Source organism: Staurois parvus, unplaced genomic scaffold (genome assembly GCF_062004578.1).
Source record: "Staurois parvus isolate SC_StPar_1 unplaced genomic scaffold, SC_StPar_1.0 ptg001090l, whole genome shotgun sequence".
NCBI lineage: Eukaryota > Metazoa > Chordata > Amphibia > Anura > Ranidae > Staurois > Staurois parvus.
The window spans coordinates 4723508-4740767 of record NW_028318886.1 but is presented as its reverse complement, the minus strand read 5'-3'; positions in this window follow the sequence as shown (position 1 = coordinate 4740767).

The window sequence follows — 17260 nt, the reverse complement described above, 5'->3', positions numbered from 1 at the left end:
GATGTATGCTTTGGGTCATTGTCATGTTGATAGATGAAGTTCCTCTTCAAGTGCAGCTTTCTAGCAGAAGCCTGAAGGTTTTGTGCCAAGATTGACTGGTATTTGGAACTGTTCATAATTCCCTTTACCTTGACTAAGGCCCCAGTTCCAGCTGAAGAAAAACAGCCCCAAAGCATGATGCTGCCACCACCATGCTTCACTGTGGGTATGGTGTTCTTTTGATGATGTGCAGTGTTGTTTTTGCTCCAAACGTCTTTTGGAATTATGGCCAAAAAGTTTAACCTTACTTTCATTAGACCATAACACATTTTCCCCCATGCTATTGGGAGACTTCAGATGTGTTTTTGCAAAATTTAGACGGGCTTAGATGTTTTTCTTCGTAAGAAAAGGCTTCCGTCTTGCCACTCTACCCCATAGCCCAGACATATGAAGAATACTGGAGATTGTTGTCACATGTACCACACAACCAGTACTTTCCAGATATTCCTGAAGCTCCTTTAATGTTGCTGTAGGCCTCTTGGCAACCTCCCAGACCAGTTTTCTTCTTGTCTTTTCATCAATTTTGGAGGGACGTCCAGTTCTTGGTAATATCACTGTTGCTCCATATTTTCTCCACTTGATGATGACTGTCTTCACTGTGTTCCATGGTATATCTAATGCCGTGGAAATTATTTTTTACCCTTCTGACTGATACCTTTTAACAATGAGATCCCTCTGATGCTTTGAAAGCTCTCTGCGAACCATGGCTTTTTGCTGTAAGATGCGACTAAGAAAATGTCAGGGAAGACCAACTAGAACAGCTGAACTTTATTTGGGGTTAATCAGAGGCACTTTAAGTGATGGCAGGTGTGTACTGACTCCTATTTAACATGTGATTGCTTAATTCTGAACACAGCTACATCCCAAGTTATAAGAGGGTGTGCGCACTTATGCAACCACATTATTTTAGTGTTTTATATTTACTCCCCCCCAAAAGATTTCAGTTTGTTTTTTAATTGAGTTGTACAGTTCATAGGTCATATTAAAGGTGGAAAAAGTTCTGAAATTATTTATCTTCGTCTCATTTTTATATATCACACAAACCTGACGTTTTAACGGGGGGCGGTGTAGACTTTTTATATCCACTGTAGGTCCAGAAGTTTGGCGCTTATGGTACTGTACAGTGTGAATGTAAAAGAGTTTTACAGAATGCTCCAGCTTACGCACATGGCACACACTTTATTTTTACAAGGCACATGTCTCAAAATTGACTTTGGCCAGAGTTCAACTATAATAGCATCATTTAAAATTCTAAAAAGTGCACTACACATCCTCAAGGAGACAATTGTACAAACATATCTTATATCCTGATTCTCTATAAACATATTCTTTCAGTGAGCACATAGGTTCTTTTTAATAGGACCTTTAGCTTTGAATATGAATATAGCTTTAACCTATAAATAGCATGTATATGCTATAGCAGAAAAATAACTGCTGATGCATCCAGAATGCAGAACACCAGAGTTGAAAGGAAAAACTCATGAACATATAGCAGGCATGTCAGCAGGTGTAGGTGTAGTGTCCGCAGCCACCAAGGAAATAAAGACTATGGCCTAATAATGTCAGTAAAATTGGTATAAAATAAGACTATAGTCCTCACAGGAATAAAGGTGTCCGTTTATGAACAAGCGGTAATAGATCGCTGCTCAGTTCTCCGGCATTCTCGGAGAACACAGTTCTGTGAATGCAGTTTATGAAGCAGTTCTCCGAACAAAGGGAGAACGATCTCCAAACGCTGGAGAACGGTCTACAAACTCTGGAAAACGGCTGATTTTACTATAATCTCCCGAGATTACAGTAAAAGATCAGTTTACTAAACAGAGGTAAATTATCTCTGCTTAGTTTTCGGTCCCTCTGATTCTCCAGCTCTGGGCTGGAGAATCTGGAGGGAGAACACAGATCTCCAGAGAAGGGCTGAACATATTCTCCTGGGTGTTATAAACTGTGAATGACCAGAGAATAGCTGTGATCCTCTGAATCTCAGCTATTCTGTGTGTCATAAACGGACACCAATATAACGATTATCATAAAGGATCAAAGTCACCAGTGATGTTGTGTCTCAGACCACTGATCGTTTTGTAAATCGGTACCCCAATTTACATAATATTTATTGAGTTAAAGTGTAACTAAAGGCAAAACTTTATTTTAGCGGAGAGGGATTAGGACACCTGTCAGGTATTATTGCTGTCTGTGCCTCTGTTAGGGAGATTCGCCCTCTTTATTTCTTCTGTTTACCATAATCAGCAAAAGTGAAAGTTAAACAAAATCCCAAATTTTTGTTTGACATCAGAACAGGAATAGAGGGAAAATCTTCCAACGGGAACACTAGTTCTGGTGACTCTGATGACACACCAGGATTCACTCACTTTAGAGGAATCTGCTTTCACTTCCTGTTTTGGCTATAGGATGGGAAGTGAAGGGAAATCTCCCCAATGGACCACAGTTTACCAAAAAAAAAAAAACTGATTATAATCCTTACTCTATCCAAAATGAAAAAAAAAAGTTTTGTCTTTAGTTACACTTTAACTGGCAAATGCCAGTTAAAATCAAGAAATTTTTTTTAGTTCTGGATAGAGAAGAATTAGAACCCCTGTCAGGTCTATTGCTGTCTGTGTCCCCACTGGGGAGATTTACCCTCTCTGTTCTGGGGACCATGTTACTGGGATTGAAAGTGACATAAAATACGAAAGTGAAGGGGAACCTCCCGAATGGGGCACAGAAAGCAGAAAAAGAAAATATAGGGGCTTACACCATTCCCCACTCTATCCAAAATGGGGTATAACAGTTCTGGTCTTAGATTTACTTAAACCAGTTGCCGACCACAGATAGCCGAAGGACGGCTACACTGTGGCTGGCCAGTTCCTGGAGGACGTCATATGACTTCAAGAACGCCGGTAAATGCAGTTGCCGGTTATCGGCTGCACTTTTCTCACGCTGTCACAGCGCGAGGAAAGTACTGCCGATAACTGGCAATTGTCAGTGGATGGATTGGCACCGATCATCAGGGCACTGATGAGCAGTGTGACCCACCAGTGCTGCCCACAAGTGCCCATCAGTGCCTCCAGTCAGTGTCTATCAGTGCAGCCTCATCATTGCACATCAGTGAAGGAGAAAAATTACCTGTTTGCAAAATTTTATAATAGAAACAAAGAAAAACTTTTTTTCCCCACATTTTTGCTATTTTTTTGTTTATAGCGCAAAAAATAAAACACCCAGCAGCGACTACATACCACCAAAAGAAAGCTCTATTTGTGTGAAAAAAATTATAAAAATGTCATATGGGTACAGTGTTGCATAACCGCGCAATTGTCATTCAAAGTGCGACAGCACTGAAAGCTGAAAATTGGCCTGGGTAGGAAGGAGGTATAAGTGCCCAGTAGGCAAGTGGTTGAGTGAAGTGATATTGGGTATAGTTTTTTCTTTCATTTATAGTGGGAATATGTAATTCCAAAAAAATCATCCTTTTACAGTGATTACTAACTGCCACCACAAGATGGCACAGTATGGTCACGTTTCTAATTGTCATGTGAAAAAAACCATTGGCTCTCTGTTAATGTGGTTGCCATACATTTGGTGATTACAGTAGGCAATACAGTTGGGCATCCATAGCAAAAAAGCTGGTCTTGCTCCAGTAACGTGCTTTCTAATTGATTCTAATGGGTCACACTGCTTATTGAGCAGGCCTGTGTATGCCATGTTGTCATAATCCTGTTGGTCACATACAGCAAGCTAGTTAGGTTTTTCCCATTATACTGAATTCTACACATTCCCTCATAACAATTTCCAGTTCAGTGTCTTGAAATATAGATGCTTCATTTTGTTGTTGGCATATATATTAATTTTCCTAAAATGTACAAAAAAAATTACCAGCAAATAAAATTTGAGATCCCCCCAATCCCTACTAGGCCCTTTCTTGAGCATGAAGCCTGACAGGCCAAGAAAGGGGGGGGGGGCAAGCCCCCCCCCCAAACCATACCAGGCCACATGCTCCCCTTCAAAACACTGCATCTCCATGTTGATAGAGACAAGGGCCTCTTCCCCACAACCCTGGGCAGTGGTTGTGGTGGTCTGCGGACGGGGGGATTATCATAATCTGGAAGCCTCCTTTAACAAGGGCCCCCCCAGATCCCAACCCCCCATATGAATGAGTTTGGGGTACCCCTACTCATTCACCAAAAAAAGTGTTATAAGTGAGTAAAAACACAGAGCCGGTTTTTTACAAGTCTTTTATCCAAAGACCAAAAAAAAATTAAAAAAACAAATTTCCCCCAAAGTGGATCCAATGTCAATTATGATCAACATGGGGACAAAGTGCTTTGGGGGGGACCCCCCTACCAAAAGCACCCCCTCATGTTGAAGGCATGTGTCCTGCTATGGTTCATGGCCAGGTAGTCACCCCCCACTTTCCTAGCCTGCCAGGATGCATGCTCCGATAAGGGTCTGGAATGGATTATGGGAGGAACCCCATGCCATTTTTTTTTAAATTTTGCATTGGGTTCCCCTCAAAATCCATATGGTATGGATTTGGGGGGGGCCACACCATTTTTTAAAAAAATTTGGCTTTGGGTTCCCCTTAAAATCCATACAAGACCCAGGCATTTTAGTGTCTCAAGAGATTAGTACATCAGAAATGATCAATTTCCAGATATATACTGTATATACCATAGTTTTTAGACTCTATACCTTTCTTACAGACTAAAAAAATTAAATTGAGTTTGGTTATTTTTACCAAAAAAGTAGCAGAATACATTCTGGCCTAAATTGATGAAAAAAATTATTTATTTGCAAAATTTTATAACAGCAACTAAGAAAAAAATGTTTTTTTATATATAGCAAAAAATAAAAAAAAAACAGTGGTAATTAAATACCAGCATAATAAAGAGCTGTCATGAATGGTTTCTATTAATGACTATTGTTTACTATGTGACATGTGATCGCACAGTGATCACGTGGTATCTGGGCCGTTCACAGTACAGTTGCAGATTGCACTGCTGTGAGCCCCAAACGTGCGCACTGCACATGAGCACAGAGACATACTGGTATGTCGTGGTGCCTGGGGGAGCCTCCTGCTAGCAGTAAATTTACTGTTGGTGGTCAGCAAGTGGTTAACAAACAGTGAATGTAGTTTTCATTTGGGAAAATTATTTCACTACAAAATTGAAAAGTAAAACATTTTATGAAATACTTATGAACAACATTCATCATGTCATTGAATGTATAGTGAGAATTTTCATGAATGTTTGCTCGAAGATCTACTAGTGTGTGGCCACCTTTAGAACCTCTGCTAAGCTGAGGACTTAAATTCTGGTAACTTTTCTGTACTCCAATGAAAAACTATAATGGAAAAGTTTTGTCTGGAGTTTCAAGTTCTCTCCAGATCTCTGTTTTTGAACAGTAATATGAACATAAATGAAGTTGAAAGAAAATGAAAGCGGAACCAGGGGCGGACTGACCATTCGAGCGCTCGGGCACTGCCCGAGGGCACGGGGTCAGTAGGGGGCCCCATGAGATGCTCCTGGTACATTTCATTGGCTTTTTCATAGGCTTTTTTGGGTGAGGACACAGGGGCCCCATGATCCCCTATTGCCCGGGGGCCCCATGAGTTTTCAGTCCGCCCCTGAGCGGCACTAGGCTTGGAAATTCTTCTCCTCAGCTCTGATATGTCAAGATGAGGAGGAGCATTGGAAGAAGGGCATCACACAGCGATGTGCCACACTGTATCTGAGATCTTTGTGTTTGAGGGAACTGGAATGAGAGTATTTGTACTAGGAGGGGGAGAGAGAAGATGAATACTTCTAAGTGGGATCGATTGGGGGGGGAGTTGGATATTTGTGCTATTGTGGGATCGACTGGGGGGGGGGGTTATTTGTGCTATTGTGCTAGGAAGGGAAATCTGGGAGGGGGATTTGTGCTGGGAGAGGGAATTTTAGGGGTGATATTTGTTCTCGTAGGGGTAGATTTGGGGGGGGGGTGCTAGGAGGGGTGATTTGTTGTGCTGGGAGGAAGATGATTTAGGCTAGGAGGTGGGATTTTATGGCATTGTGCTAGAAGAGGTAATTTGTGTGTGTGTGTGTGTGTGTGTGGGGGGGGGGGGGGTTGTACTAGGATTGGAAATTTTCAGGCTCTTAGAACGGGGAATTGGGGGGACCATTTGTGCTAGTAGGGATGATGGGGAGGTATTTGTGCTAGGGGAAAATTTCAGAGGAGGGGGGGGGAATTGTGCTAGGAGGGGGAATTGGTGGGATGTGCTAGGAGGGGTGATTTGGAGAGTTTGTGCTAGGGGGATGGAGGAAGAGGATTTGTGGTAGAATTTTTTTAGGGGATTTGTGTTAGAAATGGGGATTTGACAGAGAGGATTTGTGCTAGTATAGAAGACCAGGGGGGGTATTTGTGCTAAGAGGGTAAATTTGGGGTGGGTGATTTGTGCTGGGAAGGGGGGATTTGGAGAAATGTGGATTTGTGCTTGGAGGGGAAATTTGAAGGGTGGGGATGTGTGCTAACAGGGAGTTTTTTAGGGAGGGATAATTGCTAGCAGGGAGCATTTGGGAAGAGAGAGGATTTGAGTTTAGGGGTAAAAATCTGTGCTGGTGGGACTTCAGCAGGGAAAGATTTGTACTGGGAGGAAGGGAAATTTGTGTTTGGGGAGAATTATGGCTTGCAAAGGGAATTTATGCTTAGGGCTAAGCATGCCAGTTAGTGCTCAATGTTTTAATAATTTGTTTTTTTTTTTGGGGGGGGGGGATTTTGCTGACATATGATGCTCATACATCTTGTAGGGGGAAGCATTATGGCATCTCCGCCCTTGACTCTGGATGACCTTGTCCCGCACTGTCTGCAATTGCCATGATGCAGCACATATGATCAGTCATTTGATGGTTTGACAGTTTGTTTCACTCATGGCGGGATGCCGGGAATGCCAGCATGCCGGGAATGTAACTAATCACCGATGGGATTAGTTCCGCTTTAAACTTACCAGGCAACTGTAACCAATTTTGTTTCACAGGACAAAAAATTCCTTCAACCCTAAATGTGCCATATGACTAAATCCTTATTTACTAATTCCTTGATTCCTTAGCCTAACTCTCTCCAGTCCTAACAACTGAGGTAGGTACATGCTCAAAGCTCAGGATGGTAAATGGGGGTCAACAGTAGACTGGTCATTTCTTTCAACAGATTCTGCCCTCCATCATTTCCAGGTATTTTAAAAGAAAGGTTTGGGGATTAAAAAAACAAAACAAACATACATACACACCTAGGTGGACACAGCATCGGTCCAATGCTACATCTGTCTCCCGCCAGCTCTAAGACCGAGAAATGAGCAATCAAAGACTGCTGATCACTTAGTTCTCAGTCTTCAGTGATCAAAGTGCTGCCTGTCCAGCGCTCACTGAAGTGTTGGGCTGTGGAGGGGGCGGGAGAGGCTGGCTCAAGCTGTCAGTGGCTCAATGAAAGGCTGAGCCAACTGCCAGCCAGGCATCTAAGTGAATCCTGACATTAAAGTAAGGATCCCCGAAGATTCTGGACCAGCCCAGTGACATCAGACAACTTTATCCCGATATCGGCTGTATATGGGTCACAGGAATGCAGAACTAAGTGCACTCCTGTGATCCATAAGAGAAGTATGGCCAAAAGGGCTCATTACATTTCAGCAGGATATAAGCTAGACATATTCCAATTCATAATGAAATTCCAAAAGATTCTCAGAGCATTCAATCTTGCCATCATTGAGTCAACAAATTTTGATCAAAATACCTTATTATTTCCTCCAGACCTGCCACTTTTATTGAATCCCAGATGTACTAAACAGGTTACTTTCTTCCTAGCACATGCACAATACAATATGTACAACTTTTACCAAACGGAAACCAATTCACAGATAGAAATTCATTTGTTGAGAAAATAGTGAAAAAAAACCCCTCCATCCTGCTTGCCACTACGGTTGAAAACAATTATCAATTTGACTCCACCAACCATTACAAAATCTAATGAATGTTCAGAAAATTAAAACCATCAAACAAAATTCTACTGGTGTATGGTTAGCTTAAATTCTGGTTAAAAAAAATTCTATTCAAGTATGTATTCTTTAATTAAAAATATACCTTCTATTGCTCTCAGCAACTTCCTGATAGAGGGTGGCTACATTCATTCTCCATGGTCCCACTGTGTGTACGAATGTAGCCACCCTCTTTTGCTTGCTCCTGAGATGGACTATAGACTATGGGATATGTAGTGTGCACAGGGCAGTGCACATGGCCGCAACTAACATTAGTTCCAAAAAGGCATAGGGGAGAAAAAGGAGTGGTTTGGGAGACATTACATGGATGCAGTAAAACATAATGAGAAAAGATTTCATGAAAAATAGATTACAGAACCATTAAGTTGTGGATGTGTATGGATTACACTGGTCAACACACTTTTTCTGGCATAAGGTAATCCAATGGTTTTAAGGTAATTTTGGGGTGCTGATTCCAAATATGGCATCAGTTTTTGTCTATCACATCAGGTTTTTGAGATATCAAATATTGCATTTTCAATAAAAACAGCAAAGTTACGCTCATATATGAATAGCTATACAGGCATACATACAAGAATAAGATAAGGTACAATATACAATAATAATGAAACAAACATTTAATAAGCCATAGCAAAAAGTTGTGAGTGACTGCATATCAATGTGAGTGAATACATATTACCATGTAAGAACTGAATTGTGAAGATAAGAAAAATAAAGGTCATTCACAATACTGATGTTACATCTGCATAAACGAGCTCTTCTTTGATGATCTCCAATGTACAGCTTGTGGAATGTCTCTCATCAAGGACCAGCAGTAATCTGCCATCATGTTTAAATCCCATCGGCCTTGGTAACGTTCTTCCATAACTTTAATGTCTTGATGAAAGCGTTCACCTTGCTCTTTGCTCAAGTGACCCATGTTCTCTGGAAACTGGGCCAAGTGACTATGTAAGTTGTGAATCTTGATGCTCATTCTACATCCAAGTGCTTGGAAACTCAAGAGCAGCTCCTCACAATCTCTTGATAGTTGTCCACTTTCCTGTTCCCAAGGAAATTCCGCACCACATCATAGAATGCATTCCAAGCTCTAGCCTCTGCCACAGTCATTGTTGTAACAAAGTGTGGATCCCTGATGAGTGTTCTTATGTGAGGGCCATCAAATATTCCTGCCTTTTTCTTCTTGGCACTGAGACTTGAAAAGGTTGAACATATATAGCTGAAGCAGTCTCCAGTGTGATCAAGAGCTTTGACGAATTGCTTCATCAACCCAAGTTTTTTGTGCAGTGGGGGAAATACAATTTTATTCCTATCAACCAGAGGACCATTCTTGATGTTCTTGTCACCAGGCATCAAACTGATTCTTGGTGGCCAGTTTTTTTTAACGCACTGTTCGAATGTAGCCCTACTGTCCCAGTAGCACAGAAAACAAGGGTATTTGGTGTGACCTCCTTGCAGAAGGAAAATATTAAATAAATGTGGATATCTACAGAAAATGATATTATAAACACGCTATCCTAAAAATACAACACCATATTTTAACACTAAAGCAGTCACTGACTCACAACAACTTGCAATCATAAGTGACAAAGAGTTAATTTCGGATAAAATCAATAAAAAAGGGGTATGCCGATAGCATAAAAATTAGATGTGATAGAGCAAATCTAAGATTAGATTTGGAATCACACCCTGAAATTAGTCTAAAACAGCTGCAAAGGTCCAGGCCAGAATATTTTTATTTTTTTTTGTTGACCAGTGTTATTTTTGAAAAATAATTTTATTGTTTAGTGTCGCTTTATCCACCAATCAGCACATCATTACATTTCTGTTTTTTGTCTCCTTCTTTAAAATATAAAGTGCATAAAAGAAAGAGCCACCACATACCCCCAGCCCCTGGCACTGCTTTGGAAACACCACATGGGGCATTTGTCGGCATACCGCCATGCTCCCCATTCCCATTGACCTCCCAGGCTAAGTACTCTGCTTGCAGTCATTAACATTCACTGCTTTTTGCTTTTATCATTTCCCAAGTTTCCTTAATTTATTGTATCAAAACTGTTGTTTTAATCTTTGATATTTGACACTGATATCGTTTTATCTTTTCTTTTGCTTCATTTGATGATTGAAATAAGAATGGTAATAATATTGTACTGTTCAGAGCCCAGTACTGAGGTAGTGCATAAGGTTATAATGGATGTTTTGTTCTTCCATATCACTACAAACATTATATTTGCGCACTTTAAATGGCTTTGTACTTTTCCTTCCCATGGCTTTAAACAAAACCTAAAGTGTTACCCTACATTCACTATATCTGGTCTCCCACAGTACACAGAACATGGAAATGCAATTATTTTTAGTAAATAAAAAATGATAAATACCTTTTCTCATCAGCATTATATAGCAGTTTTCTGACTTCTATCAGTGTCCAGCTGAGCACTGGTTAATCTTGTAGGAGGCATTTTCATGAAAAAAATATTTTAGTAGCCTGGGGAGGAGTTGGAACACCAAACTGTCATGTTAATATGGCTAAAAATAGGGAAAGAGCCAGCACCCAACCCAAAGACTTTCAATATTTTAATGGGGTAGTTTTGTGATTATCACACAGAGATGTGAAGGAGACCTTTTTGGCTTTCTGTGTCTCCATTAGGAGAGATTTCTCAACACTTCTTGTCCAGGTGATGGGAACATGTCCCTTCCTGCCCAGCCCTGGTGTCCTTTAACTGGCTCTTTATGCCCAGGGCACAGGAAGGACTGTCTAATCACATGAGCATTGTGATTGGCTGTCGCATGATCAGGAGCCAGTCCTGCTGCTTCCTGATCATTACTAGAGAGCGGGAGCTGTCTAAGGCCTCATGTACACTGCTGCTCCTAAACGTGAGTTGAGGAGCTTTTGGGGTTTTTTTTGCCAAATCCCCTGAACTCAACTCAGTAATACCCTATGAGTCCATGTACACATAGGCTATTACCAGAGTTTAGAAGCAGCAGAGTTTAGGGGCAGCTCAACATTCCTCTTCTGAACGCAGAATAATCGCGTTCAGGAGAGGAACGTTTTGGCCAAAAAATGCTAAACACAGAAAAAACTAGTGTAAACGCGGCTAAACGTTAGGTATGTTTAGCGCTTGGGCATTTACCCATGTCATTGGAAAATACTCTGGCTAATCAAATGAATAAACGGCCAAGCGCTAGACATGGCTAAATGCGGGTAAATGTGGCTAAACGCGGTACTGTGTTTACATGCGTTTTTGCCACGTTTAGTGTTTTTCTGCTGCCAGGAAAGTTTAACGACTAGGTGAGTTCATGTGTACATGAGGCCTATGCCAGCTCAATCACTATGGTAGTAGTACGCAGTGAGCACACTCTCCGCACAGAAACCCTGGGCGTCCCTCTTTGTCACCACACATACTGTATATTGCCATGTTACATGGGTGACAAAAGGTTATAGGGGACACAATGACATTTAAAACCTAACAGATATAATAACCTTTCCCCACTGTATCCAAAACTAGAGTAATACTGTACACTTGGGAGAAAGAGCAGTGGGTTGAGGGTTCCAGCAAATCTAAAGTTGGGTCAGGGAGGAAATGTAGGTTATGAAATCTAGTGTTGGGTCAGGGAGGAAATGTTGGTCATGCAGTGTTGGTTCTTTACACACAGAAATTGTGCTGGTAGATCTAATAGTAGCAGCTGGCAAAAACAATTAGATAAATTGTGTACAAGCATATAAATGTATATTTACGCATTATATTTTGTGACAAGTGAAAAATATTAAAAACATAATACTATGATAAACCATATGAAAAAGAAGAGACACAAAATGTTACAGTTTTGTTCAAATCCATGAAAAATAATAAAAACATAATATTATAATAAACCATATCAAAAAGAAAAGACACAAAAAGTCCTTGTTGTGTTCAAATCCGTGAAATATATAGTGAAAAAGTCCTTGCTTGTCCACAAACTTCCAACATCAAAGTGTACCACCACCATAAGCTCAAGGACTTTTACCTGAATATATGAACTCTTTTGGTAAAGAAAGAGTTGCAAAACTTGAATTGATAAGTCACCTACAGTGGACCTATCACCTCCAAGTCTCCGCATATGGTCACCAAAACTGAAATTCACGCCCAGTATCACCTCCACATCTCTCTCCATATAATCAACTGAAAAAACTGTAAATATATTTTTATCAAAAAGCAAGGGTTAACTAACCACTCACAATAAAAGAAAATTTACAAGCACTTGTAGAAATAAAAGTACCAGTCTAGGGAAATGATCTGGTCCACTTCCTCGTTGTAACATGTGTGGTGTCATCATGAATGTAAGCTCCTCCCTACATGTTTCGTGATCCTGATGAAGTCAATTGTGCCGAAACGCATCTGGTGGCACTTACGTCACCATGACGTCATCATGCATGTTACAATGAGGAAGTGGACCACATAATTTCCCAGGACTGGTATTTTTATTTCTAAAAGCGCTTGCAAACTTTCTTTTATTGTGAGTGTTTATTAACCCTTGTTTTTTAATAAAAGTATACTTACGGTTTCACACTATGTGAGTTTTCTTGCCTCTCTTTCATGTCACAAATGGTTATCTCCTATTAGATATGATGTCCTTTGATTATCTGCAGAGATGTAGAGGTGATATTGGGCGTGCTATTCAATTTTGTTGACCATATGGGGAGAATCAGATAATAGGTCCACAGGTGACTTATCAATTCATGTACTTTTGTGACTCTTTTTTTTACCAACCAAGAACTTTACCACTTCATTTTTCAAGGATTTGAACACAACAGGGACTTTTTGTATCTTTTTCTTTTGATATGGTTTATCATAATATTATGTTTTTATTATTTTTCACTTGATATAAAATATAGTGCAGCAATATATATATTTAAATGTTAGTTCTTGTTCTAATAAACTTTGTAATAGTTTCAAAGCTCTTCTGTGTACATTTGCAATTTTTATAAGGTGGTACTAAAGCCATGTAGTCTAATTTACTGCAGTAGACAGAACTGAAAGAACATGGAAACGGTACCTTTAGAAACCACCCCAATACCAGCTGTCATTTTTCTAGTGGAGGATTGTGCAAATTGGTTTCATTGGGCTGTTTTTTCCCTTTTTTTCTAGTTCTGATCATCTAGACTGATTATCTGGAGGAATTATGTAAGGTGTGGCTCAACACCAAGGCACAGCAGACATTATCGTCTTGTTTCCATGGTAACCATAGAACCACTTGTGAGATGCTGAGCTATGCTTGAAGACATCCTGCTGTATGAGACTAACCGGCTTCATCTTGGCAGCAGTGACGGTCTATTTTGTATTTTTGTATCATATATAGGTACATATATTGTAAATTGCTTACATTTCCCTCCTGCTGAATCAGAATGTTTGTAGGGGGTGTCACCCAGTATTTGCTGAATTGCAGGTAGTGTATATTGCATACTGACTGACAGCTGGAATATGTATTGTCAAAATAGTTAACCTCACAAAATAAATAGTCTACAAATACAAATTATACAACAGAGTGGAGACATCCTATATTTCTATATGGAGTAGCCTGAAGCAGAGGTCCATATTCCGGATATATATATATATATATATATATACACACATCATATTGGAAAAAGTATTGGGACGCCTGCCTTTACACACACATGAACTTTAATGGTATCCCAGGCTCAGTCTGTAGGGTTCGATATTGAGTTGGCCCACCCTTTGCAGCTATAACAGCTTCAAACCTTCTGGGAATGCTGTCTACAAGGTTTAGGAGTGTGTCTATGGGAATGTTTGACCATTCTTCCAGAGGCGCATTTGTGGGGTCAGGCACTGATGTCGGATGAGAACGCCTGACTCTCAGTCTCCACTCTACTTCATCCCAAAGGTGTTATATCGGGTTGAGTTCAGGCCAGTCAAGTTCCTCCACCCCAAAGTCGCTCATCCATGTCTTTATGGACCTTGTTTTGTGCACTGGTGCACAGCCATGTTGGAACAGGAAGGGGCCATCACCAAACTGTTCCCACAAAGTTGGGAGCATGAAATTGTCCAAAATGTCTTGGTATGCTGACGCCTTAAGAGTTCCCTTCACTGGAACTAAGAGGCCAAGCCCAACTCCTGAAAAACCACCCCACACCATAATCTCCCCTCCACCAAACTTTACACTTGGCACAATGCAGTCACGCAAGTACCGTTCTCCTGGCAACCGACAAACCCATACATGTCCATCTGATTTCCAGAGAGAAAAGTGTGATTTTTCACTCCAGAGAACACGTTTCCACTGCTCTAGAGTCCACCTGGTGATGTAAGGCTTGGATGCAGCTGCCCAATCATGGAAACCAATTCCATGAAGCTCTCTACGCACTGTTGTTGTGCTAATCTGAAGGCCACACGAAGTTTGGAAGTCTTTCGCTATTGACTCTGCAGACAGTTGCCGACTTCTGTGCACTGTGCTCTTCAGCATGCGCTAACCCCGCTTTGTCATTTTACATTACCTACCACTTGGTGGCTGAGTCGCTGTTGTTCCCAGTTGCTTCCACTTTGTTATAATACCACTAACAGTTGACTGTGGAATATTTAGTAGCAAGAAAATTTCACGGATGGACTTATTACACAGGTGGCAACCTGAGCTCACTGAGCTCCTGAGTGCAACTCATTCTTTCACAAATGTTTGTAGAAGCAGTCTGCATGCCTAGGTGCTTGATTTTATACACCTGTGGCTATGGAGGTGATTGGAACACCTAAATCTAATAATTTGGGGTGCTGGCCCAACACTTTTGGTGATATAGTATATTTTTACAATAGAACACTATGTAAGCAGGATAAATCGTTTCCTTGTTGTAAAGTGCAATCAGTCTACATTGCACTTTAGATACTTGAAGAAGTATCTATGGCATGTCTGCAAAGTATTGTTTAAGATTTGCTTCACATGTATGGGTTTCAGTAACATGTTTTCTTTGCCACATGTTACCACAGAACACAATTATGCAAAGCAGTGTTACAGTGAAATTAATTTCAAATGGCACCCCATCGCACAAGTACGGTAGGTGCAGATGGACCACACTGCAGCACACTAGTGTAAATGTGTGCAGATCCGGTTTTCCTTCTGTTGCCATGCCTTTGCAGTTTATTCTAAATAAATAGGTTTCCATAGTGCACTGCACCTTAGCATACTGCATATGTGGTAACGCCATGCAAAAGAACAGCTAAGTGTGAAGATATCATTAAAGGTAAACTATATTTTTTCAACTTTTTTATTCCAGTTTTTACTATTTAAATAAAATATTAGTTTTTTTAATAAACATTTGTTGGGTACCCAAGACAATGGATTCACAGGGCTCTAAGGGTTTCTAAAAGCAGAGCACAGAAAGAGCTTTTTGCTTTTAAACATGATCTCTGATGGAATTTCCCTAGGGTCTCATATGAATAAGCAGTCAGAGGTGGGGAGTCATTCCTCTGACTCATTCAGTTGTGTGTGTATAAATTTGAGCTTGAGCTCTGAAAGCAATGGTTTTCTCTCTTGTTCTTTGCAGGAAACAGGGTTCAAAGACAATTGGGTTATACTGGCACCTAGAAGATAAGGACACTGGCAAACAAAAATCAGTGACTAGCCCAGTGTAACCTGAAGCCTATGCCTCAAGTAGGAAAAACTCATCCCCCCTCTGAGACCAAAAAGAGTCTTTTTGTTATTTTCAAAGTTAACTCCAAGCTAGTAGTTCAGTTCAGTGGAAATCTTGACTTTCAATTCCCTCAATTTCTGAAATTCTCTTCAGCATGAAGGGCTGTCCCTACTTTCCAAAGCAGGGGGATGTCTGTTAGGCTTTGAGGACACTTGGACAGGCTTGGGTATGAAAGGTAGTTTCCAAGGGCTAGAAGCTAGAGTTTTGCTCCCAGCCCAGGGGCGGACTGACAACTCATGGGGCCCCCGGGCAATAGGAGATCATGGGGCCCCTGTGTCCTTGCCCAAACTCAAAAAAGCCTATGAAAAAGGTACCAGGGGCATCTCATGGGGCCCCCTACTGACCCCGGGCCGTGCCCGAGTTTCCAAATGGTCAGTCCGCCCCTGTCTCAGCCCCATCCTTGGTTTCTACCTTCCAACCTGTCTGTCAGGGATCCCGGCTCCGTCTGCCGCAATCGCGGCTCTGTCCCCCGCGCATGCGCATTGGCGGCAGATCACGCCGGGACACAGGAACTAGGTCCCTGCGAGCCGCGGCTGACAGGACGCCGCGCATGCGCAGTAGAAACCGCGGGCGCGCCTCAGGCGTCCAATGACAGCCGGGGGCGCGTCCTAGCCAGCCAATGACAGTGCAGGGCGCACTATTTAAAGATGCCCTGCACTGTCACAAATTGCCGCAAGGTCTATGTGTGATCCTGAATACCTGCTCCTGCTGTGACCCTGTTTTTGACCCTGACTACGCTGCCTGCCCCTGAGATTGACCCGGCTTTGTTCTGACTATTCTACCCGCTCCTGTGATTGACCCGGCTTTGTTCTGACTATTCTGCCTGCTCCTGCGTTTTGACTCGGCTTATCCCGACTGTTCCTACGGATTGATTTACCCGGCTGACCCTGCGTGTGACCCGACTACTCCTAGCCCGCCGATTCGGTACCCCGCTTACCCCACGGGGCCACTATCCGTACCACCCTGCTGGGGCCGCCATCCTCTTCACAGCTGGCTCTCCTGGTACCTACATACATCCCCGGAGGCCTCCTCGGCCGCTGGTGGCCCGCTCAGAGGTCGTGACCTGGCCCGGGACTGTTTCAAGTCCATCCCCACCATCAGGGGCCCTGGTGAAAGCACAGCCCGGGCTTAGACCCCACGCTCTGGGTAGGTCTACCAGCTGGCAGACGGAGGGCTCCGCCTGGCGGATCCTAACACTGTCTGTGTGAATACACAGATTAACAAATCTCCATGTAGTCTTTGAAAAATCTTTTGGATCAAGGAGTTTTTGCCTTCATCAGGGGTTTCAGGGGTTCAATCATTGCACAATTCTCAAACCTCATGGAGCTATCTGCCCCAATTTAGATCTCAAGGCCTTAAATGTCTTCATTCAAACTCAACTGTATGGAATCTACCAGGTCTGTCATAGCCTTCTTCCATCAGGGAGACTTTCTGCCCTTTGCAGACATCATGGATGCATACTTGCATGTCCCCATCTTTCCAGCTCATCAGCACTTCCTTTACATTGCTGTGGGTCTTCAGCACTTCCAGTTTGTGAT